The sequence below is a fragment of the Haemaphysalis longicornis genome, unplaced genomic scaffold (genome assembly GCF_048455015.1).
Source record: "Haemaphysalis longicornis isolate Haplotype H1 unplaced genomic scaffold, Haemaphysalis longicornis Haplotype H1 scaffold_31, whole genome shotgun sequence".
NCBI lineage: Eukaryota > Metazoa > Arthropoda > Arachnida > Ixodida > Ixodidae > Haemaphysalis > Haemaphysalis longicornis.
In genome coordinates this window covers 3,291,208-3,318,696 of record NW_027526340.1, presented here as the reverse complement: position 1 = coordinate 3,318,696, position 27,489 = coordinate 3,291,208, and the positions used below count along the sequence as shown (strand labels likewise).

At 48.0% G+C, this 27,489-nt stretch overlaps 1 protein-coding gene across 1 annotated transcript in view; it reads right to left on the bottom strand.

Annotated features, from left to right (window-relative positions):
- Nucleotides 1-27,489, bottom strand: part of LOC144177812 (uncharacterized) — a 204,672-nt gene that overhangs the window by 77,490 nt on the left and 99,693 nt on the right. Inside the window, exon 3 of the mRNA XM_077705397.1 lies at nucleotides 26,108-26,199. The gene's annotated coding sequence lies outside the window, so the exon portion shown is untranslated. The remainder of the gene's footprint in view (nucleotides 1-26,107; nucleotides 26,200-27,489) is intronic.

The following is a 27,489-nucleotide window of genomic DNA, read 5'->3' as shown; positions in this document are numbered from 1 at the left end:
CTTTTGGAGTTAGAAATTCTAGAGGTCGGGCATTGGCGGAGCTCCTCACTTTATCGTACCCAGCCGTCCCTTTCGGAGTCAATGTATGCGGCACACTCTAATGTGATGCGGTGGTTCAGCTTCACCATAATGCATTTGAATGACCAATTCATGTCGCAAATAAAGCCAACTCGCCGAATGATACCAACGTACACATACTATTAGGCTCAAATGTGAGTGACATTTACTGTAAAACTGCGCAATGCAGAACGTATTGCTTGCATTACGTGATGCCACGCGCGCGATTACTGCCCTATTCAGTCAAATCGTACGGTCGAGATCGTCATTCGCCTAAATTTTATTTTTGCCTGCATGCACTGGTGAATCGAGTGCATTGCAGTGAAGTTGAAGCACAGGACTGTCCTACAGTGTATGGTACCTTACGTATTTAAGTACGTTGGCCCACCGGAAATGATACGCCACGTTTTGTGCGAGTGCCCACGGTATACTCGCCTGGAAGAAAGAAGCTGTCGTGAGCCCTGAGGACCCTGGCCTCTCGGCGGCCATTTTCGGAGGAGAAGATTCTGCGCCACTGGCCTCCCCTGTCATCCGCTCAGAAGGCAATTAAGGAACTCTTGCGCTTTCTACGGGCTACGAACTTAAACTCCAGACTATAGACTGAAAGCCTCCAGTGGCAATCACTGAACTTGAATGTTTAGTGCTTCAGCGCTGGGCATACACGTCTGTTTCAATTTTTCTTCATTCTTTGCTTTCTCTTTTTTAACTGTGTTCCCATACCCACGTGCAGGATAGAAAACTAGGCTCTAGCCAGGTTAACTTTCCTGCCTTCCTTCTACATCCTTCCTTCCTTCCTTGGCCAACACAATTCGGCGCCTTCTAATTGGATGACATAGGGACAACCGATGGGGCAGGAGGGGCGCAGCGAGCGATGGGTGGTGTATAACGGGTGTAAGTGTGTAAGGACTGTTTTTCAATGCGGAAGATGAGGACCTAATTGAAGTGTAATCTGTACCTCGCCCGTAATTGAGTCGACAGACTCGAGGGACAAAGTCGGCACGAGGCCACTCACACTGTATACCGCCGTCGAACGGCTTTTATTTTCTTTTTCTTTTTTCGATCGGCGTGGGGAAAAACGAACTTTCATGTTTAGCAATCGCGCCACGGCCTCTTGAGAGCGGAGACAAACTCGCTCCGGCTGGTGTGCTCGCGCCTCGACTGGAGTTTACGTCCCGGAACAAAGGCGATGAGAGGGGCAGTACGGCCTTCCTCCTGTACGACTCGGCGAGTACCGAACGGTGTTCGAAAGAGTGCATCGCAAACGGAGTAAACGGGAACATGTCTGTTGCAATGTTTTCTGCTATGTGTATTTTCGATTGCCGCATCGTTCCACATCGTACGCTATATTCTTCTCGGTGAGCCGTTCGAGAATTAGTGCCGGCACAACGCGGCGACAATAAATCTGGAGAATGTGTTGTGCCGTAGGGAATCGCTCACATTTAACCTTGTATTCCCTCTCGAAGCAATCGTATCGCCCGTTCTCTCTGCCGCTCTTGCTTATTACTCTTCTTTTCCTGTCGTCGTCGTAATAGGTTTGCGCTGCCGTAGCAGAGAAGCGTGTCATTGTTCGATGGAACGTCTTTTTACATCTTTTTTGTTTCCCCTGTAAGGGTATTTTTTCACTCACGTAGAAGTTCAGAGATCCCTCCTTGAGCTCCGACCGTAAGCTTGTGTCGCAATGCGACTATCACCCAATCCGTAAAGCCTACACGGCTCGAGAATCCGGAGTATAGCGAGTCGAAGAAAAAGAGAAAAAAAAAAAAAGAGACGGATGAAGGAAGAGGAAAAGGATGAGGACGGAGAATAGATTCGCCAAGGATAAGCTCTCCCCGGAAAATTTCGATCGTAATCATGAATCATTCGCAGTTGGATTCCATGATTGCGTAGCGTGCGCAGAGCGGAAATTTCAAAATAAAACCGACCCTCCTTTCCCAGACGTATACTGAGACCTCCACGGGTACGCGCACACACACGCTATAACAAAAGAAGAACGGATGAACTATTTCGCACCTTGAATTGTGCGATGTGCGAATGGATTTTCCACCGTGAAATGCCGAATCCAACAACGTAGTTCACGCGTAGTGAACACAAAAAGGAACTGAGCAGGAAAGGACGCAAAGGGTTGCTCGTATGCAAAAACGAGAATATCTCAGGAGAACTCGGTCCTTCGCTTCGCTGCGACAGTTCATCGGAGAATCCCCCCGCCTTCCCGCCACCCATTGCTACGCCATGCTTTGCGAGTCGAGGATTATCCCGGTAATCAACGCACTCCGACTGATGAGGCTTCTTCTGAAAAATCCCTCTGCTCTCTGTCCCCCAAGGAGATCGCGTCTCTATGCAATCGCCCCTATTTCCTCCCTGTTCATTCTGTATGGAACTGGGGCACGAAGTAACGTACCGGTACATCCCTATAGAAAACTGTATAGGGAATCTTGAGAGAAGCTTTTGATCCGTCAGGAGAGAGCGATCATGAACAATCGCATTGAGGCTGCAAAAAATAACAAAAACAATACAATTTTTAATCAATCACGCCGAAAGAAGAATTATTCGAGAAAAGGGAGCCCTTGGTGTAGAGAAGAACGCAGTGTAAATTGAGCTGAGTGCGATGAACGACATTACCCCATGGGGAATCATTATACGATAAAAAAATACGAAACAGGCGGGAAGTGTACCGAGCATAAATATTCATATACACTTCAAGAGGTCCTCTGTGCTTTACAAAAAAACAATACGCTGACTTTGAAGGGGCCCTGCAATACTTTCGATAAGTGCTTTCACTCTTCCCTTCGCTTCTGGAATCACTGCGAAAGCTGTAGTTATCGCCAGCACGGAGCGGCACTGCGCGATTTGCTCGTCGCCGCAGAAGCGCCTTCCGTTTCTGCTTTGTTTTCGTGGCTATTTTTTTAAGTTGCTATTTAAAAGCGTCCATTGCTGCAACTGAAGGAAAACCGGCAAACAGCCGCTACATGGCCTTAGTGACGTAATTCGAGCCGTCGAAGAACGCCGCGACCGGGAAAGAGAGAAAAATCTTTTGAGCGAGTTTACAAGTATCTAATGGGCATATAGCAGTAATTTTTGGCTGAGGTGCTTTGCGACCCCCTAATCTAAGTACCGGGTGTGTTGGGTGACCCAGTTCTGCAAACATTTAAGGTATCAAAAAAGTTGAAAAAAGTGTTGCAGCGTCTCTTTAAACGAAGAACGCGGCCGCCGGGGCCGTCAGTACAAAGGACCTTAGTCTAAACCGCCCTTTAAGAGTGCACTAACCTGAACTCACACGTGACATTCTCTGCCAGCATAATTCGCTACCAGAATTCTCTGCTAGCGCAGGGTCCTTTGCTACGGCACGCGTATCGTTAACAAGCGTCAAGGTTAGTAACAGAAAAAAAAATCCAGTGATGATGATGTTTGTTTCTCACGTAAACAGTTTGAGAATGCACTCGTTCTTGCATAAAAAGAAATGGTGCAGAAATTTTGAGAATTTCCTTCTAACGCGTAAGCATTCTTACAAGCTATACACCGACTATAGCTTTGAAGTCGGCTTTAGTACTATAGAGAAATGCATTACTGCAAATACGTTCTAGTAGGGGAAATTTTGGCAGATTTTATAACAAAGTAAGAACGCTCGATGTATCCATATATACAGCGCCACACACCCAGTTCCTATAATGTTGGCTTTAATACACACTAAATGCGTCCTTTTTTATTTCCAGTTTTGTCTTGCCAACATCTGGCGGTATAAATGATCTACGATTTCACTATGAGAACGATTATATGTGTTAACTTGGAAGAAATATTCATTTATTTTTTAGGCATGACGCGTCTCGATTATTCAGTGGGGTGCCTGCGAAACGGGGCATAATCTAACGCAGTGAAATTTGCAGAATACTTTTCACAACTGCCTGCACGATTTTTCACCCCCTTCAATCCAGAGTCACCCTCCCCCCCCCTCCCCCACACTTTCTCCCAGCCGGCGCTGTGACCTGTTTGCTCGTACTACAGGAACTGGATCTTACTGGGTGCCAAATGATACGCCGTATTGACCTGTACGCTGAGTGTACTGAGGTATGTTTAAATTGAAGCCCATTTCGCTTCGGCTACGTCCGCCTCTAGTTTGAACTTGAAGTGGATTTATCAGACCGATGCTCTCCAGGCGATCCGGGATACTGGATCCTGCGCAGTCGATCCTCACAAAGCCCGCACTCCACTCGGAGCCTCTGGTTCAGCAAGCGCTGTAGCACGTTAATTCATCGCCACCGACTCGTTGCAACTACCGCTGTCACTAGATTTGCATCGAGTGGTTTTTTTTACAAGTACTAATGCACCAACGGTGCGATACTCTTTGTCCCAGCTTGCGCGCAGTTCTCGCTCGCGCTACACTGTTTAGGGAGTGCTGGAAACTCATTTTTTGGTGAGATTTATCTCAAGAACGTCTTAAGCGGCAACGCAGAAGTTTATCAAGTTTTTTTTATTTTTCTTGCCCTCATGAAGGAGTTAGAGGTTGCATCTTAACCTGCCTAGTGTTAAAAACTTACTTTTAACTCCCAAAAAAAAAAGCTACTCATAGCGAGAGCACTGTCTTCCATGGCAACAAAAAAAAAGTGTGTGTGTGTGGGGGGGGGAGCTTGCGAGTACAGTCCTGAAGACTTCTTAAAATTCACGCGCTGTCTTTGAATGCGTTTTTGAAAGTGGTTCTGTAAATGCAGAGTTCTGCATTCTGCGCATCGCAGATTTTTTTCTGCGTGAGGTTCAAGGTGACTTGAGATTTAGTTGGCGATGTGGGGTGAAGAAAGTTTGTTCTTTAAAAAAAGCTATAAATAAAGACGTAGTTGAATACGCGCGCAGTAGTTTAATACTTTGTGGAATAAAGTAATCTTGTGGCCTAATAAAATACGTCCTCCCTACCTAGGTAACATAATACCTCCAGGAGTAAATGGGAAAATATTTTCCCGTTTTTTTTACTTCCTCTATGAACCAGAGGGAAAAGTTCGTTCGGCGAAAGACATTTGTTAAAGACGAATTAACTCTTGGCTTGGCTTCTGGCTTGGATAAAATTACCCGAGACACCGATACTCGACCTTCTCCCTCCGAGAAGGAGGGAGAGATGGGTCCAAAGAGGGGAGGCTGTCGGGCGGATCCAGTGGCATCCCTAATCACGTATCCCGTCGCGAACAGGAAATAACGCGAGGAGTGAGAAGGGCTGTCCCGTTTAATTTCCGTTGACGCGCAGTTTCCGACCGCACGCTGCGTGGGGCCACTTGCGCCGACGGCCACCCATATATCTTACCTGACCCCGCCACCACACCGATATGCGTCCTCATAGAATGAGACCACGGACAGACACGCTGCGAGCATGTATGACGATCACGTGCACTCGTGTGTGTGTGTGTGCGGATATATATATATATATATATATATATATATATATATATATATATATATATATATAAATATATATATATAAATTTAGAGAAAGATAAACTCACAAAGCGCGCAGAAATAGTATAAGTAAAGAGTCGGATACACAGCAAGAACAATAACAAACAACGTTTACTTACGTAGCGGCAACGGGACTTGCCTTCATCAAAGTAAAGTTACATGATCATGTAACTTTACTTTGATGAAGGCAAGTCCCGTTGCCGCTACGTAAGTAAACATTGTTATTGTTCTTGCTGTGTATCCGACTCTTTACTTATACTATATATATATATATATATATATATATATATATATATATATATATATATATATATATATATATATATATATATATATATATATATATATATATATATATATATATATATATATATATATATATATATATATATATATATATATATATATATATATATATATAACAGCACCTGCGGCGGGCTGTACCCAATAGCGTCGGCGCTACGAGGCGGAATATTTGGTCCCGTAGCTTATTAGCGACGGCTGAAGTCTATGTACGTCAAAATGGGAGACACATAACGGTATCGAGTTTGCGCCCGTATTGTTTTGAAGTTTCGAAGAAATTTTACCGAATTCAACAGAGTTTATTTTTTTAACCCCTGATATTTAGTAACGATCGAGTAAGGAACGCTTTCGACGATATACATATATTGCTGAGTGTTGTATAGCATTCTTTGGTCTATCCAACGCTATCCTGGATAGCCAAGATTATGCTGACTTAAAATTTAATTAGAATTCATTGTTCGGTTTTCCCTCTCAGTGTAAAGCGTCTCTCACCGCCCTGAGAGGCCACCTTCCTAAATTAAAACCTGTATTTGAGAACGTCTGGATTTGCATCAGCAGGTGCTTAAACGTCCTGCAGATTTGTGACCAACCAGAGTCCTCAGAGCATTACTTGCAGTGTGTCGAACCGAAAAAAATACCGGTTCGGTTACGGTTCTGGTTCAGGCGAAATCATTTCGTTCCGGTTCAGTTCCGGTTCGACAAAATCACGTACCGAACCGGTTCGCGAACCGGTTTGATGAGTTCAATTATCACTCAAATTAGAAAAAAACATTTAGTAGTTTAAAACAACAGTCAAATCAAAATACAGACAAAAATTCAAAATGCTGCTGTTCCCCAAGGGCAGTGGCACAATTGCAAAGCACACTTTAAACGATTACGAGATATTAGAAATACGAGATATTAGAAAAACAGATGAAGTATCGACGATTTACCACCTAGTCCTAGCGAATATTCATAAAGCCACCGCCAAGAGATATGATGGTGGGATATATTTTCTGTCCTTTCCTTTTTTGTTGAAATCGCAATCGTCGCTATGGAATCGCCCATCACGCTAACCTTGAAGCCTTAAATACCAGCGCTTAAATACCAGCCTTAAATACCTTGAAGCCTGCGTACCAGCGCTTAATACCAATGGCGCACATTTTTTATATTTGTAACAAAAACGAAAAATCGTACAACAGGCACATAAATACTACCAATGAATTAGATTATTTGGTCACCCTGAATAATTTGTTAGCTGTCACCTTATCGAGTGTGGTAGCCACACTTTTGTTAAAAGTAAGCTTTAGTTAACGCTCAGTCACTGCATTATTGCTCTGGCCACTGCATTTCCTTTTGCGATAGCTATACCGGATGTGTGCATTGCAATCAGTATGTCATCGTACCGCCTGACCCCCGGCCATCGTTCCGTGTGCTACATTGCGGAATCTTATAACAGATTATATTGTTACAAATAACAGATTATGCTGTTACAAAATGAAAGGGAAATTCAACCCGCGGAGCATGAGATGGGACGTTTTTAGGCAGACGCTCTTTAATTCGTCCACAGCAGTACTCCCCTCCAGAACGAGTAGCAGTAGAAGTAATGTAGCGACTTGGGCAGTCAGCACAAGTACACCTTCGAAAAAAAGCAGATCTGAAAGAGACAAAACTGCATCAGCAGCAAACGGCTTCGGCACTGAGCAGCTCCTGCGGTCACACTTGTCAAGTATTAACAATTTGCAGGTGTCGGACCTTTTAAACAAATAACGAAATGCAAAAAGTTTGCATACATCGGGTGTGGGCTTTCGCTGTTGCGCAGTGGAGCACTCCTGCAGCCTGATTGCTCCAATAAAGTCGCAGCTAGGGAAGGGTGAAGTCGTTTTATATCCCCTGCAAGCTGCCGAGAATGAGATTTCGTTTGGTCAGCTTGCACTACGCTCGCGCTTCCAGCAGCAACAGACCATTGCTACATTGGTGCTCATTCATTTCCCCTGTTGTTAGATAGAGCGTGATAGTATTCAATTGTCTGGAGGGGAAAGTGCGCGAGCGGGTACGAAGTTGATGGTACGTAAAAAACAAAGGCTTGAATTGCACTGACTGTGCAATATCAACAATGGAGGATCGAACCGTTTCGGCATTAACCGATAACCGTTATTTCTTTTTTCGGTTGAGTTCCGGTTCGGCTTCAGCGTGCTCAAAAAATACCGGTTCGGGTTCGGGTTCAGTTTCGGCAAAAATACCGGTTCAGTTCCGGTTTTCGGTTCGGTTCGGTTCCGGTTCGACACCCTGATTACTTGTTTGAATGCCACCGATTATCTGAGCAAAGAAAAAAATATCTTGCTAGAACTAAACTACTGCACTTCTTTCATTCCGCATTCGCATCCTCTGTGACGCAACAAAAAGAAAGAAGGAATTTACTCCCTACTTCACGATCTAATCTCGACCACTGAAGACTCCTCCGCTGGCACCTGCTTTCCCCTATGTCTCCGTCGCCCTTTCGGATTGTATCTGTTTTGTTTTTTCGGTTTGTCTTTCTCTTTCCTAGTTTTATATACGAATGTTCAACCTTAAAATGCCGGTTCACGGGCCCTAAACAATCCACTTGCGTGCGCATGCGCGTTACAGTAAAGGATGAGGAGGAGAAGGAACACGAGGAAAAGGATCCAAAACAACAACATACAGTTGGGTTTTGGGCGGCTTTTTCTCGACATCTCCATCATCCCATGTTTATTATTCGTAGCCAATATCGCGTTTCCTTCTCAAGCCGTTCGTTTACCTTCCGGTCGAGGCACCGGGTCGACTGGATGAATTCTGTTGTTTCCTTTGCTTCTTTGCTCCGCGTATATTCCGCAAGGAAGGCATGTGGCCCCCTCCTTTTCATTTTTTTTTTCTCCAAGCTGACGTGCCTCCAAGGCGGACGGCAGCGTATACACCGAGCGGGGTCTCCTAAGAAAACACGGCCGCGATCGAAGTTTTCTTCGCCGACCGGTGGCAAACGGCGAGAGGTACACCAAGAGCCCGGTCATTTACATCACAAATACAGGCGCTGGGCGCAGACGAGCGCGATACCGGTCACGACGAACGCGGACTTCCCACCATCGCCACCGAGAGACGATACTTCAGCAGGTGATTTCCGTATTTTGTGTCTTTGTGGGGATTTCTAGTCAAACAGCTGCGTCTGAGAGCCCACGTACTAGCCAACTGCTACCAATTTGTCACCATTCGCGTTGCACCAGCCCCGTCCTGTAACTTCAAGTGGCGACCAGCCCACGCTGAAGGCCTTCTTACCTCGAGGTGTCGAAAGCAGCTTGCGAATTCGCACCGCCGGGTATCGCATTGGTGAAGAGGTGGTGAACGGAAGAGGTGGGCGAAGAGAAAAATCCACCACCGACACGGTTGACCGAAAGGGGCAAAAGCTTCGGCAGTTTTCAACGTCGATTTCTCGTCGAAGCGGCTTCGCACAAAACAAGGAAAGGAAACAGAGTAGCCGGGAAATGTGTAAATCAAGCGCGCTGACCGAGAAATGCGCCATGGCGGTGGGGCAGGAATTCGCTGTTTAGCGAAATCTCGCTCGCATCGCTGCAGGTGTGACACAGAATGCGGGCCCCGCTCGCGCATGAATAAGTTAGAATCGAGTTCGGACCAAGGAGAAGAAAAAAAGTTATCGGCGTACATGGATAGGTAGCGTGAGGCAAGGAAAGGAATTTGTTTTTAGGGAAAGTGAAGGTGAATAATGTTAGCCGAAAACTAAAGCCGAGAAAAGAAAAGGATTTTGCGAGCTAAGCTGGCGCTGTCGTAAGATACAAAGTGGCGGCGTCTCGACGCCTTTTTCCGTTCAGGACGCTGAGCAGAGGTGTCACGCATGCGGGGCGGTGCCGAAGTGGGTTACCCAAACATTTCCTTTTGGATTTTATGATGCAAACATGAAAGAAAAAGAGCAGCTTTCACAAGCAGCTGCTGCCACTGAACACGTGGTTCTTCTTAGCAGCGGAGCTGCTTAGGCCGAGCAATGTCCGTCCGTCGCACCAAAAAGCCTCGAAGTGCGAGGGAAAGAGGCGAGGAGGCAAGGAGCCCACGAGCAGGTGTTGGGAGCGCACGCCTTAAAGGAGCCATGAAGACAAAATACATCTTGGGTTTATTAGAAAGACTGCTTAATCCCGATAACAACGATACCAATATCATCGCAATCTTCGAACCTATAACTGAGATATTAAAGAAAACGTGTGAAGCAGTCGCGACCCCCTAGCCAATTTCCCGCAACTTTTCTACGACGTCACGGAACCTTGTTTGTGCAATTGGCGGCCGCCTAACTGACCTGTCGCGACGACGCATGACTGGACGTATGTAATGGGGCCTCTAGTTTCATTCGACCACATCGTTTGAATGCTAACGTGCAGTCAACGCACTGAAAATTATGTTTTATTTTTGGCTCGTATGACGTCATTCTTGCTCATAACACGTCACTGTGGCGCAAAATTTGAAAGGTTTTAAATACGTCTTGCTTTTTTTTCGTTAAAAAACATCTTCTGTGGCTGTAATAGAGCTGAGTGAGATACTGAATCCTAGTTCTTTCAAATTAAACAAAGTGGTATTTTCTCTTCATGGCTCCTTTAAGAAGTAAATGCTGTTTGGGGAGGTCCCGAGAATCGATCCTGGGACCTTTATGCCGTGAAACTGGAAACCTAATCACTGGACCACCCCAAAGGCTCGAGGGGTGCAGGGTGAGCAGCGGTGGGAAACAATAACACGTACAGCCAGAAGGAAAAAAAAACGCTTTCCGTGGTAGGAACCGAATGTGGTTCCCTCGCATTATGAAACTGCCGTCTGCGCGAGCTATTGTCGCGTTTTGGCACGCAGCAGTTTCTTTGAGTTCGTAGCGCGGGCGTCGGCTTTGGACTTGGCCGCGAGTTCTGGCACGTGCTAACGTGATCCACTTTGGGAGAGATGTGAAAGCCTGCGTACGAAACGGTCCGGGCCTGCCAGTCATGCAGAACTTTCAGCGGCAAGTTCAGAAATAAGTGTGAGGTGCCACAGCCGGGTCTCCGACGAAGGGAGAGGGGCCGCCAGCTGCGGTGTTTCTCCAGCCTTGCACCACTAGTGCAAGCCGCACCTTTTTTTTTCTTTTGTCTTTCCAGCCAAGGCTCCTTATTTCACCGACGCCACTGTATTGTTGAGGCGTGGTACTCCCCAAGTGTGTAGAATAACGCAACTCTCCTCTATTACGAAGACCGATCGGAGAGCAACTGCTGACAACGAACGTTGTCTCGGATGACCCTTTTAACTTTCCTGCGTATAGCACACATAAATCTGGCACAAAAAACGTTCGAATAAGTTCGCCTAACATCCTTACAACTTCTGCCAACGTCTCTAATCAGGATTTACCCAAGTTTTCATAGTTAAGAGTAGCTTAACGTGTGATTGTGCCGCTGTGCAAATGTGGCAGTAGCGCTTCCTTTTGCTTAGTGGTGACGCGAGAATTACAGCCCGTACAACGCAGGTATTCTCTCAGTAACCGGAAGTCGCCATGACGTAAAGTACTTAGCGACAAACGTTAATTCGTTGTCTCTCCGAGCCCGTAGAGCGTTTTCAGGACGCAACTCCAAATCTCCTTTTTACCCTGCCCCCTGAACAGCGCTGTGATGTTTCTCCTGCAGACAGTCAAGTCATGCGGACACCTTCCAGGGGCGTGTAATTGCTCGGAGCCCGGGATGAAAGAGGAGCGGGTGGGGAGAGGACGCCCGAGCGCGTGCGGGAAGAACGGGATAACGCGCGATTCCAGCCGCCCTTTGAGGCCGGCCGCACTGGTTCTCGAGCCGTGCGCGCGAGAGGTTTTAATGACGCGTGCCGTCTGCGCGCCCACTGCGCGCCCCGAAACCCCGCGTTCCTTGCCCCCGAGCAGTGCCTCCGAGGCTCGACGAGAATTGAGCGCCGCTTGGCCGCATAACTCCCCACTGTATCTCGTGTGACCAGCCGCCCGCGCGCGCCACTGTACAATCTTCCCTGCGACTGTACAACCTCTCGTGTTTTTTTTTTTTCTCCCATATTGCACTTTTTTTTTTGCCCTCGCTGCCTCATTTTCATGCCTACCATTCCGTTTTTCACTTTTTTTATATACATATACATGAATTTTTTTGCCACGTCTAAGTCATCAGTGACACCTTCCGAGGGCGCTCTTTGGTCGTTAATAGTTCCAAACCCTTTTTTTCTCGTGTCATCTTTCCAGTCCCTCGCGTGATTTATTACATTTTTTATGCTACTCGTACAACGTACGTTTTCATGTCCAGCTCATTAGACACCCTCCAACTGAAATAATTTTTTTACATGAAAGGCGTGCGTGCCTTAGTGTATACGCAGGTCTGTAACAATGCGGGAACATAAAATGTCAAGTATTTCTGGCGCGCACTAATGTACATTTTTCTTCTAATGCGGATGAGGCTCAGTGATTAGCCTAGCTGGGATGTCTGCCGCGCCGTGCCGTGCGTAGGGTACCTAAGTTAATCTTGGACAACGTTGTATAAGCAGGGATGCATGCTGCGGCAACGACCTTTTTTTGAGACGCCGCCGCCCGCGGTGCGTGCTTGGGCTGGGGTGTGCACCCAGCAATCAATGAATGAATCAGTCAATGACTTTGTGGCCGAGCACTAGGATGGTGTGCCTGCAGGAATCTGTGCCCGTGCGTTGAAACCTGTCTTACGCTGTTATGTAACCACAGAATAGACATACTCGAACCGGGGTATTGAACAACGCTTTATAAGCAGAAATATAAGCTGCCTTAGCGCGATATTCCGTGATTGGCGCAGCGAAATCGGTGGTAATTTTTTCACACCATAAGCGGGTCACCACTAGATCGGCGCGCTCAAGGTTTCTCTGCACTACTACGTCCCGCACCGTCTCCGGCGACACCAGCATCTTCGGTGCGACGACGTTCAACGAAAGGACCTGTCATTCCCCGAAAGCGTTACAGTCACCTGTTGTACGAGGCTCAATCGGCAATTCTCTCGTTTTTCACACAGAAGACGTGTATTTAGTCATCATTACTCCCCGCGACGCTATTTTTTCTCTGGCTGTGATATTTGTTTACGTTTTTCTTTCTACGTTTCAGGTGACAGGCAAACGAACAGGAAGACCGACACTTCAGAACAATCCTGCTTTTGTACGTTGAAAGGCTCAAAGATCTCCACTCTGCTTTCCGCAATTCTTTCCTGACCGTTTTGAAGCGCGCAGAAAGCGCCCGGCGGTTCACGGGAAGGCAGTGACCGCTTCGCCACCCAACTCACGTGGGAAAGCGGTGCCCATAGGACCGACAAGTGTATTCGCGCGCCGACGACGTTTCGCTTCTCGTTTTCCCATTCTGAAATCGCGGTCGCAGAAATAAAAAGCATGGGAGAGAGCACCAGGCACAGCGGGCCGCCGCCACTCGTCCAAGAGAACGGAGATGGGTGGCGGCGCTGGTCTCTGGTGGGCTGCAGGAAATGAGCGGGAAACTCTCCAAATTAGACACCCTCGGTTCGTTACTCGGAATCTGCCGCGAGAGCCGAGCGCTCTTAATCTCCTTTTTTCTCTCTTCTCTCGCGCTCCCATTCTTGCTCCTGTATCGCACGCTACGCCCATTTTTATGGCAGTTTCTATCTATCTCTCCGTTTCCAAAGGAAGAAGCGCGAAAAGAAGGAATAAACGGGTGGGAGAGCGCTCGGGCGAGACGGAGAGAGCGTGGGCAGCCGTTGAATGACGGAACGCGCGCGCAAAGCGCGTCGGATTTCGACGCCGCCGCCGCCACTGGCGTGCGTGTAATTATGCAAGACGATTCGCGCGCCGAGGGGTTTGCATTCCGTATTTGGAATGAAGAACACGCGGCGCGTCATTGAGGGGGGCGCGAGACGACTAAACGAAGGGGCAATGCCCGCGCAACAGAAGCGGAGCTCTCTGAGCGAAACCTGTGGGAGTGTAAATGCGCGGGCGAGTTTCTCACGGACAATGATCGCGTGAAAAGGCCTGGAAGATGTGAAGAAAAGAGTGTTAGAGGGCGTTAGAGCGTTCGAGATGGGTCGTTGTAATGTTAGGAAATGCTTCGCTTCGTTCGAGACGGGAAAAAAGAAGAGGTGTGGAGTGGTAGATTGCTTTAGGGTTTTTTTTTTTCTTTTAAGGGCGTTTTGAAAAGCAGATGGGTTCAAGAAAGAATTTGTTCCTTGGCAAAAAGTTTAAGTTAGGTTTAGGAGATACGTTTCGGCACCGACAATGAAAACGGACTAGCGGGAATCGTGACGTTTATTTTATCGCGAAATTCGTGTTTTATGAACAAGGAATTTGAATGCTGACGAACTTGATACCGAGGTGCTGCAGTCGCGCCGCGGCGCGAACAAATTGGGAAGCTCGTCGGGAAGCCTATGTGGGAAGCTCGTCAACTATACATTACAAATGAAATGCCAAACAAGGCGCACACACGCATAAGACGAACACGTAGGGGATTATCATACAGGGATTTCTACCCGCTATTGGCGAAGGTTTTTCTTTTTTTACTGGTGTCAGATAAGTAACCGTAGCTGTGCGCACACTGTTGGCTAAAAGTAAAAGCTCACACACGATACACACGATTATTGTATCGTCTCCGGCATGCGGCAGGATAAATGATCGAACAAATATCTCTTACTCTCTGGCGCCCTTTGCTGTCTTGGTTGTTCTGCATATATTTACTGTTACATGCGGGTACCTGAACAGATTCGTCGGTCAACGTAACTTTCTGTGCAGTTAACCGTCAGGCTCCCACTGCCCTGTATCGCTACGACCTGGCCGTAGCGCTCGCATTTTCTTGTATCCTGTCTGGCACATTCAGGGTGCGAAAAAAAGCCCAACCGTGTATGACTGAGCAGCCCGCCAGAGCGAAGCTGAATCTCGATCGATATTTTTGTTCTGCAACAAGCAAAACAGCTAATACTCTTAATGAGCGCCCTAACGCACGGAAAACCACGACCACAAACTCACGTGCCCGCGTGTAGCTCTCTAAAGAGCCTTGCAGTTTCCTGAAGAGACTCCAAAGCCGGACACTGACTCATTGAGGAACTCCGTCGATCTCGCTCTGGGCCAAACGGAAGCATGCGAGATACACGATCTTCAATCTATGTACGTGGCTTCGTTTATATCATTCTGGCCCTCCCCGCACCGCCGACAGAGAGGAAGCGGTGAAGGCTTACTGCGTCTGACTTCCAGAGGATGCTGAGCGGACAGCGATATATGGGGGCCCGTGGTCGCGTCCGAGACTGCGAGAATCCACGTAACGTCCCTTTTTATCAACCATCGCGCCTGGCTACCCTCTCCGGAACTCCAGCGAGAAAATGACAGGTCGGGTGGCGGAGGAGAAGACCATGGGGAATCTGCCCGCACGCGTTTCCCCGCGCGACGCAAACCCGGAAAAACAGCCCTCCCCACACGAGCAGAATTTCCCGTCGGCCGACTGCACACACGAGACAACAACAACGACAGCAGCAGCAGCACAGAGGCCATCATCTCGTCCGTCTGATGCGAGTCAGTCGCGGGATGACTCTCACCCTCTCCCGCCATGTTTTTCCACCAGCCGAGTTCCCTGTACGCCGACATACCCTAACTAACATGCCGCAGAAGATAGTTATCGTTACACCACCGTCATTGGATCCTGACCTCCTGACCGCGCGAGATGATAGAGACGTCTGTCACGAAGGCGTTCCAGCAGATGATTTGAGCAGACGCATGAATGGAGGTGGTGTTAGGGTAGAACGAGTTCTTCTAGGCATTCTTAGCTAGGTGGCATTCGTCAGCGTCTGCCCCCGCGTTGGTCGTCGTCGCAACCCGCTCCTTCCTCCTCTTCCCCCGCCAACATCATTTCCTCGCCGCGTTCGCGGGCCACCACCGCGCACCCACCCACAACGCGCTCGGCGTAATTGGGCAGCCCTTTCCGTTGGAGAAGACCCGCCCGTTCTGGTGCTGCGCCGCCTGACACACGCCCGAGCCGTCCGGACAGTGACTGCTGTGTCCGCAGCTCGTAATACGACATCAGGCCGCGGGGCATTGTGCTCTGCCGTGGATATTATGGTGGGTAAGAAGACCGTCATTATTGAAGCTGGGGCTACCGCGAGCGTGCTTTCATATTGCTACAGTTCCGCCCGTTTCAGTGATGAACGCTTATATTACGGATGCAGACGTCCGTCTTTGGCTGATTTTGACTGGAAACATTCAGAACTATAGACGAACCGTCACAGCCATCTTTTCTTTTCGTTAGACAGAAGACAGCCTCTGTAGAAAGCTCGGAGAAGAAAGGAATATGCTCACAGATCTTGGATAAGTATATGCAAGGACACCCCAGCCACCCCTCGGCTAACTAAAACATTTGAAAAAAGGAGGGTGTCAGTGACTAAAAAATAACCCAACAAAAAATTTTTGATGACACTTTTGTTAAAGCGAAAGTTTCTTGAGTGGGACCGATGGCATTCGGTCAAAAAACTAATGCATTCCCCATAGACAGGTTGATCGACCGAAAAGCTCTCATGCCTCTGGACACATGGCGCGTGCGTGAAGCCGAACTTCCATGCTGTCAAAACGGTTATACTTGAAATTCGCGAAAAAGGAACGGTTCCAGATAAGACTTTACACGCATCCATCATGAAGAATGAATACAACAGTATACCTTTATCTCACAAACCACGTATTGGTATACATTTAGATCATTTTATGGATGCGTTTACTTTGGGCGCAAAGAAACGTCGCATGGGTACGTTCTTCAGTTGCGAATTGTGTCTTTGGAGGCTTTACGATTGACTGGACACACTTTCTGCGGAGGTTGGACGTGCTTGCATCTTTTCCGCTTCTCTAAACTTTCTTTGGGAACAGATGGAAAAATAAGCGGGAAGGGCAACCAGTGGAAAACAACAAAATTAAAAATTTCAACGAACGTCATGATGAAATGCCCGAGAGATTCCGCTGGTTACATCACGAATGCACTACAATACCCACCAGAAGATCGCCTACAAGATTATTAAGCAGAAACAAACAGCTAAATGTCGCGCTCGAGTTGGCAATTACGCCGCTCCACGATTCCGTCCACGAGCTGCTGCAACACTGCCCGGAGAGCAACGAGAGAATGACGACATCAACGCTGACATCGATCCGAGACCTACACGGGTGTAGTGCTCACCGAAACGACGCGCACACAAACACGCGCAGACGCACAGATTCACAGTACAAGCCAAGAACAACAACAGCAACACCGATCTTTTTCGGGTAGGGGGAGGTTATGCTTTCTGCGCGTGCGTGCGGCGGGTCCCGTATTAATGACGATCCTGTGATCTGGTGGCTGCTTCCGTTGTTGCTTGCCCGCGCGCATGGCCTCTCTGATTGCTATCTCTCGCGCACGCTGGCCTGACGATTGCGGACGGGGGACAGGGGAGGGGGGAGGGGGGTGCACGTTCCTCTTGTTGTGTATGGCGCCCACGGCCAGTGGTGGTTGTTGCCGTTGTCGTGGAGATCGATTGTTGTCCTCTCGGCGTGTCGCTCCCTCTTGATGAGCTTCGGTTCGTGGCGGACGACGGCGCCGGGGTGTCGCCTCCGCTCAGCCCTCCATCGGGCATGCGGGAGACGAACGGAGACGAAGCGCGCGGTCGCGGTATACACGAGCTCATGCGTGTCGTCTCCGTGTCGCCCTTCTCTTTCTCCTCTACGTGCGTATAAATCAGGACGCTAGACCTGGCGCTGCAGCAATAATTACAAGGAGGCCGTTCTTGCCAACAGTTTAAATTCGTAGCATTTAAATCCCGCAGCGGTCCCTGAGGTGGTGATTGTGGCTGTAAGGGGGATTGGATGGTGTTGGAAGCCCTGCTGTCATGCACAAAGCTGAAAACTTTAAGGCGATCCCCAGGTTGTTGCACGATAGCCCAGTTTAAAGATGCTCCGTTCTCGCACCATCCACGTGGTTTTTGTAGTTATTCCGCGTGAAATCAGTCACGTAAGGCCTGTAGAGAGCACTTCGCTGCAGACGCGGGCGCAATGAGGGAAAGCCAGAATTATGAAGGAGGACATTATAGGGATAAATGGGATCCGAAAGCAAGTTTTGTCGGAACAGTTCACCCCGACAACGCGAAAGTTCTTTGCCCGCTAACATAATCCTTTGATGACACAGGTATTGGTCGATAAAAGTGATAACTAAAACCAGCCTCTTTCAGATAATTTCGATCCAAAAGCACGCTGCAGGCAGAACATATTTCAGTGGCCGTGGCCGTTACAATGCGCTGAAACTCAAATTCTAATGACGGCAACACGTGGGGTTCAGGGGAAAGAGAGAAAATACCAGGGTCAGAACTGAGAGATAATAAGGAAAGAGGGACTGTACTATTGAGTCTCTCATATACAGGGCCACGAAATGCTATTGGAGAAGGAGCAGTGACGGGAAAGCTTCAGTTCACGTCCAGTGTTCTGCAGCAACTCCCCTATCTCTTTCTTTATTTCCTTCTTCCTTTCTTGATTTTTATATTTCTTGTTTTCTTTTTAGTTTCTTGCTTTCCTTTTCTCTTTCATTCGTTTATTCTTATTCTTTCCCTGTTTTGTCTTTTTTGAGATAGTAGCAGCATTCTGTACAAAGACAACGTGGTCGCATTGTTGAAAACAACCTCCATAAGTAAACTAATTGACATTTTGAATCGTGGCCTAGAGGCACAACCATGTCACGCAAAAGTTGCAGATGACTGTGAAATCAGCCCACGGAGCGAATAAAGTTCAGTACTGCCCATTTTTCGATATAATTGGAACAGCTGCTGGTTCGCTACGATGAAGTCCCGTTGTGTACTACCTAATCTGAGTTGCCACAGTGCTTCAAGATGGACGTATTACAGGAACAAAAGAGCAAAAAGCCAGTGACCGGAAGTACACGTCTTCCGGCACACCACAGGGCACTATGCTATCACTTTGCTATTTCTTTCTTGTATCTATGTCATGTTTATCATCATTTACGTTTGTAGTATACAAATTGGGCATGCAGCCGAACTATGAGTTCGACTTAAACGGGTTGGGGAGGTGTGAATGCACGAGGAAAACTACGATTATGACTAATTGTGATTATGAAGAACATGGAACTTTCACCACCATGATCCGATGACGATTCATCGTCGAGTCAGGTCAGTACAGCGTACATTCGCCCGCGCATCGTAACGCATTATCATCGTCAGCCTTAGTATTATACATTTCTTGCGATGATGATCATGCACGACGACACATTGCAGCGTCGGCACGCGCAGATATTTTTTTGTTGTTTGAAACAGGGAGACGTGCTATTTTACGATAAAACAATTGCGCAGACATATAGGACGTACTTCAACTAGCCGTACACCTTCCCATGCCGCTCCAGGCTTGAAAGCCCGCGGGTCAACGACACGGAAGGCGGCACGAAACGCCTGAGGCAACAAAACGCAGCGCGAGTAGCGTAGACTTATCGAGATCCGGAAAATGGCAATCACCGAAAAGACGCGGAAGCCGGCGGTCCGGGCACGGCAGCCGCTTCTCAGAAACGCGTCGCGTTCCCATGCTGCGCCGCGTGTAGAGGGAAGGCTGCGCGCACATGCGCTCGAGCTCGCTCGATTCATGGGAATGCCGGCGCAGGAAGTCTGTGCTGCCGAGTGATTCGAGGCGTACGAGAACAGGCGATGCAGGCTATCGTTGCGAGTCAGGAAACAATCTTCCTCCGTGTGCACGCTGCCACAGTGTCCTTAATTAGTAGCGATATGTCGATTGTGGGAAATACGAGAATGGTTCGAATAGCGCGTCCATTCGGCCGTACATCGCACTTTCGTTGTCCGCCGTCCTCCCAAGGATCCATTGACCTATTTTAAAGAGTGGTACGCCTATTAAATGCAGAGCATTTCAGTAACTCACGATGTCACCCGCGTTGACGTCCGTAGTCCGTACCGCACCCCTCCCTACTATAAAAAAAGAAAATACTATCTGGCGCCAGGTTTCGATCCCTCGACCCTGCGGGCGGAACGCAATGTACATGGTGCTCTACCCACTGCGCCACAAAGCCGACACAGAATGGAACGCTACAACGCGCCTTATATCGTTGACTCATTCAAATTACTGCTGACGAGCGCTCTCTCGTCAGCAGTTGCCACAAGTGCAACAACATTAACGTAACGTAAACTACTTAACGTCGTGCGCCCCCGGAAATGCTCTGCATTTGATCGTGCCCCTCGCGAGGGGGATGTTTCACTGCGTCTTCTCTCGGTCGCGGGACCCGTGGTGCCATCTGGCGGAGGCGCGGCACAACTCGTAGCACTTTTTTATATATGCAACCAGCCACGTGATTACAAGATGTAACCGAGTGCACTGCTGTTCCCCGTGGCGCGACTTTCATGAATGCGGCCCATGGTATACGTAAAGGCGGAAAGACACGCGGTTCAAGTGAATAACCTAACCTTCTAAAAGATTGTGTTCCGCTTACTGAGAGTCACAATTGTCTGGAAAATCAAACAAAATCGAGAATCCCTGCGCAAAGCAAGTCAGGTAGCACGGCTAACTTTTGAAATTCTCACGGAAATAAGCATCCCCTGCAGGAAAGACGAGGGAAGTGTGAAAAAAGCTACTTTTAAGATTGCGTGATTAACTTCTTGAGTTGATTTTTTTTCCTGCTATGCATTGTATATCGATATGCAACGCTCTCACATGATTAAATCACCTCATCTTAAAAGCAGCTTTTTTTTTACCCTTCCCTCGTCTTTCACGACTTTTCACTGCCCTCCAATCATGATCCGATTGTATGAACACGCTCCCTTTCCTTGCCCTTCTCTTTGTGTTGTTGTATTGGGTATATATAACAAATATGTGTGAAGCCAGTCTGTACTCTACTCTGAAAAAAGGCACTCCTCTTCCTGAAACACTAGTTAACTGCATCTGTTAAATGCTTTTTATGATTTTGGAATCCATTTTATACGTTAAGGAGTAAGTAGCGCGAATGCGAGAAGCGAAGCAAGCGCACCTACCGAGAGCAGCTCCCTCTTCATTATTCAACTCAAGTTACATGATACAAAAAATCAATTATTTTCCCTCTCTTATCGCAATATTAGGCCCGCATTCATCATCTCCCCCTCTGTTCCAGGCTCCTCCACTTAACCTTTTTTTTTTTTTTAGTTTTTACGCTGCACGCGAACACTGGATACTACCCACCTACGAGCTCGTTGTTCCTTCGCAATGAGTAAACGTAAATACTGCGCAGGTGTTCTCGCATAGATTAAGTGCAGAGGCGCCGAGGCCAAATTAAAACGCGCCAGCGGCGCGGGAAGCACGGGAAACTACCATGCACAATGCCAGCTCGTGTAGCCAAGACGGATTGGTCCGCTTGGCGAGAGATGCAGACGCGCGCCGGTCGATGCTGCCCCTATTTCGGCTCGACAAGAGTTGTGTGCATCGGCCATCCGTCTTCGGGGGGGCAGACTTTAGCTACGAGGTTGCTACCGTATACGGCGAGGGGAACAATAAGATTGCGGGCACGCCTGCTATTCTTTTGTCCCGTTTTTACTGCTCTCTCCGGGTTGTGCAGCATGTTGCCGTATTGATAATGCGCACTTTCGGATTAGCGCATAAAAAAGGGTACAAGCGGGACAGTGTATATATATTTTGATACATGTATCAGGTTAGAAGAATTAACAAGTGTGAATTTATTCTACGAAATCGCGCTGTACATGATGAGTTGCGTTGTTACCGAATGCAAAATACAGCCGAAATGTGATACGGAAGTACAAAGCACTATCTAAAAGTTCCCCGAAGGAATGGAATAAGTTCCAAAGCAACAATAGCCCGACCTTTGCGGATTCCTTGTCCAATGTTCATGCAGTATTGTATAAGGTTCTGGTTTATATGGCGGGAAACTTAGTAAGGTTGATGTCTGGGCTGAAGGGACAGCGCTGCATCGTATGTTCCTTTCTTGTCTTTGTTTGTGTTTTTTACTGCCCCGTAGGTTGAATCATGGCGGACAACTTCACCAGGTGAGAGTACGTAGTTATTCCGTTTTGTTAGCCCCGACTGATGTGTTCCTATAGAGTCCTAAGTGTAAACTGGCAATGAAATAACCGCTAAATGCTATCAAAACGAACCTATTTGAATGAAACTGAACTATAGCAAAATGGAGGCTCGCTCAGCAGATATATGCTATGGTAGAGTTTTAGGGAAGGATGTTTATAGCGGTGGCTGAGCAGACACCCTATGCGTTGGACACGGATGAACTGCGGTTCTTCCAGAGTAGTGGGGAACTGATGGTCAGTAAGAGATCAATCAATCAATCAATCAATCAATCAATCAATCAATCAATCAATCAATCAATCAATCAATCAATCAATCAATCAATCAATCAATCAATCAGCAAGAACGTCATGTCCGCGTGTTTACGATTCCCAAGGCGGTGCAATAATTGCAGGGTCTTTATCACGCCGCATAAGGTGAAGCGATATCAACCAGGTATACGGGTGTGCTGCAGCACCAGTATCCAGTCCTCTACGATACCGCCGGAGCCGCCGTGCGTTAGCTGATCACGCGATCACTTCCAGAGACGCAAAAGGCATGCGGCGTGACCGATAAGACTGCAATTCGCGCTGCGGACAAATTTCGCATTAGGGGAGTATAGTAATCGTCACGTGATTTTTTAACGACTAATGACGCCGCGTAATCGCCGAGAGCCCCACTGAGAAATATTAGGCCTGGACAGAGTACCTCAATACCGATTACCGTTCCCCATAATGCGATCTTCCCGTACTAGCTGCGTTACATGGCGCCCCTGTAATACAACTAGTAATACAACTTATAGCTGCAACCGCACTTCGCGGACAATGTGACGGTGTTTCGAGTCGCAGTCATAACAGATACTTTTAACAGTTAGCGTCCCTGCTTTAAATGCACGCGATCATCCGCCTCAAAGGCCTCACCCTTTTACTTATGCCCCGCAAAGAAAAAAAGCAAACAAACCTGCACATCAGTGACTTCGAAAGTGTTTCATGCTGCAAGCCCGCAACCTCAGAAACCGACGCAAAAATTGGTATGCGCGCGAGGATGCACGTTACGGCTAACCGGTTCGCAGCGAGTAGCAGTCGTTAAGCCCGATAGTGATCGCCTTACGTAACCAACTACAGAGAGAGAGAGAGAGAGAGAGAGAGAGAGAGAGAGAGAGAGAGAGAGAGAGAGAGAGAGAGAGAGTATGGGAGAGAGAGAGAGAGAGTATGGGAGAGTGGTGAGTGTTGAAGAAGGGCAGCCTGCTCCTCCTCTCTAGTCGGCATGGAAAGAAGAGACAAACGATAATGAAGGCCATGGAAACGCAGTTTCGCGAACAAAAACAGCGCGAGCTGGCGTATACGCGAAGCGGCCTTCGAGGCGAGCACGCGGCCTAAAGAGGTCTTTGAACCGACGAGATCAGAACCGCGATTGGCCCCGACCCGGCCTCGCGATGGCGTCGTTGCCCGCTCGGCGGCGCTTGTTTTGATGCCACCCCCTCCTGGGAAGGACGCCGCCCGGGGGGCAAGCTAGCGGAAATGACGTATACGCTCGCTGTCGCCTGATGATGCCCATTTCCGCGTCACATGTTCACTGCAAGGGGGCCGCGCTGTCATATACCGAATTACTCCTCGATGTTGTATACTCTTTCCCCCACCACGCCGTGTTGCTCAGATTCCGAAGATACGCTTTGTTTCTTGTTCTTTTGCAGGGATTCACCTCTGTTACGTCTTCTCGATGCCGTGTTCACCCTCACCCCATCTCCGGTTTTACTCGTCGCAGCCTCCTACTTATTTAGGGATGCTGGAGTGCTCGCAGCACTGGTTCGAAACTTTCTCGGCCTTAGGGAACAAACGAAGCATGCCCCACTTTGCAAACAGCGTGAGACGCCGACGGCCCTTTACGTATATGTACTGCTTCTCCAGTCATTTTCTTGTCTCTCGGCTCGGCCGCGACCATATTTCTTTCCGCTACCCCGGAAAACGTTGCGGCCTGCTGCCAGCCTCCTCCGGGGAAAAAAAAGAAAAAAGAAAATCGCTGAACGAATAGAGCGCGCGGCAAAAAGAGGACTGTGTTGTCCCCCCACTCCCGAGCGCGGCAGCGTTGTCGTCGGCTGTCGCAGCCAGAATAAGTTTCGGCGCGGGGGTTGGTGCTCTTGGAAAGAACGGAAAGAAGGATGCAATGCAGACAGAGGAAGCGAAATCACGCACTCGTGTCGCGTCGGCTTTCAGCGGTCGTTGCAGTGCTCCGGAAACCGCCGCAGAGTGTACACGGGTCGAAAGAAAAGACTCGCGGCTACAAAGTAAAGTCATGAGAAGCGTTGGAAGAGAGGGCGGAGTAGCAGCGACGCACTGCAGGGAAAGGAAGATCATTTGAATGCGCGTTTTGATTTGTTCGCATTTCGTAGAAGCAACGAAAAATGTTTACGTCATGCTCGAAGGAACATTTGTCTTACAGTGAAGATCCTCCCCTTTCTTTCCCCCTTTGTTTTTGTTTTTATATTAGCTGTCATAGTTGCTAGCGGCAACGCCGCTTCAACATCATGAATCAATAAGTTATTTATTTTGCTGAGCTCACGTATCCATTCTTCCCGGCTTAACCTCTTCAAAGCTACACTGTAATGGAAGGTTTCTTGGATCTGTAGTATAAAACACAGACTGCTCGACAGCCGCATTACTTATGTATGTTGGGATGAATTCCGCATTATCCGGGCTCGCACGGTTTTTCTTCGAGGTTGTGCGCGTAAACATGCGATGTCCGTTAACAATCAGCCTATCCGTGTACACTATATATCAGAGCTCTTTGTTTGGTCACTGAAACATTCAGGTATCACGATGACCCAGTTACCCAAAGTTGGAGACGGCTACAGTTTTGCTCTTCAACTTTATTTGACAGCAGTGGCGCTGTGTGGGTCATGTCACTGCCCAATGAACAAGCGCACCACGTCTCGTAGACGGTGCTGCTGTATTAATTCGGTGTGTACGCTGTATAAACGACGGGACGGATTCACGAGACTGTTACATTTTCTTACAGCATGTGAATCGTGCCTTCTATTTCTCACTGGCGCTGCCACGGCGGCGGTCTACTATTCGTTGATGACAGGCATGTCTCGTAAACGTGTTTCTTCATCATCATCATCACCAGCCAATCTACGCCCACTGGAGGGTAAAAGCCTCACCCATAAATCTCCAATTATCTCGGTCCTGTGCAAGCTGCGACCAATTCATCCCCACCAACTTCTTGATCTCATCTGCTCATCTAACTTTATGACTGATGCCCCCTGCCACACTTGCCTTCTCTAGGGACCCACTCTGTTACCCTTAATGACCAACGCTTATCTTGCCTTCGCATTACATGCCATGCCCACGCCCATTTCTTCTTCTTAATTTCTACTAACATGTCCTTAACACGCGTTTGTTCCCTAACCCACTCCACTCTCTTCTTGTGCCTTAATGTTACACCTATCATCTTCGGTTCCATTTCTCGCTGAGTCGTTCTCCATTTGAGTTGAACCCTCTCAGTGAGCCCCTAAGGTTCTGCCCCGTAGGTGAGTACTGGTAAGATGCAGCTGTCATACACTTTCTTCTTCAGGGACAATGGTAGTCTGCTATTCATTATCTGAGAATGCCTGCCGCATGCACTCCACCCCATTCTTGTCCTTCAAATTATCTCTGCCTCATGGTTGGGATCCGGCGTCACAACTTGGCCTAAGTAGATATATTCGCTTACCACTTCCACTGCCTCGCCACCCTATCTCAAACCGCTGTGCTGTCCGGAGAGTATTGATCATTACTTTAGTTTTCTGAATATTAACTTTCAGGCCCACGGTTCTGCTCTCTTTGTCCAGTGCGGTAAGCATGCTTTGCAATTCGTCCCCCGAGTTACATAGCAAGGCAACGTCATCAGCAAGTCTGAGGTTGCTGAGGTATTCTCCATTAACCCTTACGTGTGTCCTAGCTTACTCTAGCCCCAATATGACCGAACGGCGCTGCGTTCCAGTTGCTAGCGTGTTTCCGAAGACTGTGCTGCGCACAACTGAACTGTAATTCAGGTCGGCCCATTAAAGGACCATTTGAGACTTCTATTATACAGCGAATTATTTGAGTTCACATGACGAATAAATGCCGGATCCATGGATTGCGTACGATTCCGGCCAGCAGCGTGCTCAAAAATCCGGGCCCAAGGGGTATCCCTACCATATTTCAGAATACAGACGTGGTAGTCATGAAGTCAGACAGGTGACCCCGTTACCGTGGCAACACGAGCGCACTAGCCACAAATAAAGAAAATAGCGGCAGTGACGGAACAATAGCGTTAGCGCGCGTACCAGGGAGGAACGCACCTTTTATGCGGACGTTGTTACTGAAATAAAGATGCTCCTTTTTCTTCCAAGGCATCGGTTCGCTGCACGTCGAAGCCCCAGTGCATCAGCGCCTGTAACACAACAAAAGAAAAGTACAAGTTTGAGGTCATCTCCTTCGAAACAGTTTTTGTATGCTTTTTCAGGCGCGTCAAAACCGGATAAGGGCGCTGAAAATATCCCGGGCGTAAAAATAGGCTGCTGAGCTTATTTTTTTGGTTCTCATTTAATTGTGCACTCCACCATATTAAAAAAAAAACTAGAAACTGCTACGCTTGATTGCGTCATTGCTGTACGTGCTGTTCCAGCGGAATTGATATTCATCGTGAAACGCAGAAAACCAAGAACAAAAAAAAGTCCAGCCGTTCAGTTTTTCAATACTAACGCCGCTGTTTTTTTCTCGTTGGAAGAGGGTAAAAAACAAGCGGTGGAAAAAAAAATTTACCTCGAAACCTTAATAAGAAGGGTGGTAGACCGCTCGGAGTCGGTGTGTACGCCACAAAGAATTAAACTTGGCATTTAGAAAGCGAAAGAAAAAAGTGGGCAACCTACTCCATCCGCCCTATTTCTCTTTTCTTACAAGCAGGAAAAAAAAAATCTTCAAAAGGGGGTGTCTGTATTCCGCAGCTAACAATGCCGCGTAATAAACAACAACAAAAAAAACTTGCGAGGTTCAGGCATGTGAGTTGAAAAAAAAAAGCGTAGAAAATAAGGAGACTACGGACGAGACAAAGTGTATAGACCTTTGCATACATAGGTTGTCGACTCTCAAGAAACGTGCAATGCAAACGCACGCAGAAATTGCGGCAGAATATAAAGAGAGGCAACGGCGGGGCTTTGTAGTTGGTCTTTCCCTTGCTTGGCTGCTCGCTCGTTTGGTTTTCCAGTGGTTCTCCCGTTTTAGCGCTGAACGTGGCAGACTGCATAGACGATGGAGGAGGCTCCGAGACGGCGGAGGAAATGCAGTGGGCATCTGGGTGTGCGTCTTAGATCGGTCCATTTCGGCCCGTTTGTCGGGATTCCAGGTCTTGTTGGGAGGTTCTTGCCCTCGATACGAGGCAATCCGGCGGTGTTCAGCCCGCGTATTATTTGTTCATTTCTTTCGAAAAGGCTTTGAGATGCAAAACGAAGGAATGTGGCTTCGTAAGAAAGTGGCTGTCGAGCGAAATACTGCGGAGGGCAAAGCGACACGAGAAATAACACGGTCATGATACACCGAAAGATACGAGTCTGTATCTGTCTGTGAGGAGAAAGGCTCCGTTTTTGTCCACCGGTTGTGAAGAAATGGGGTCTTCGAAATAACGTGGTAATCGGACGGGTAAGCTGTTTTTTCAGTGGTGTGTTATTTCAGAGCGCTCTAATTA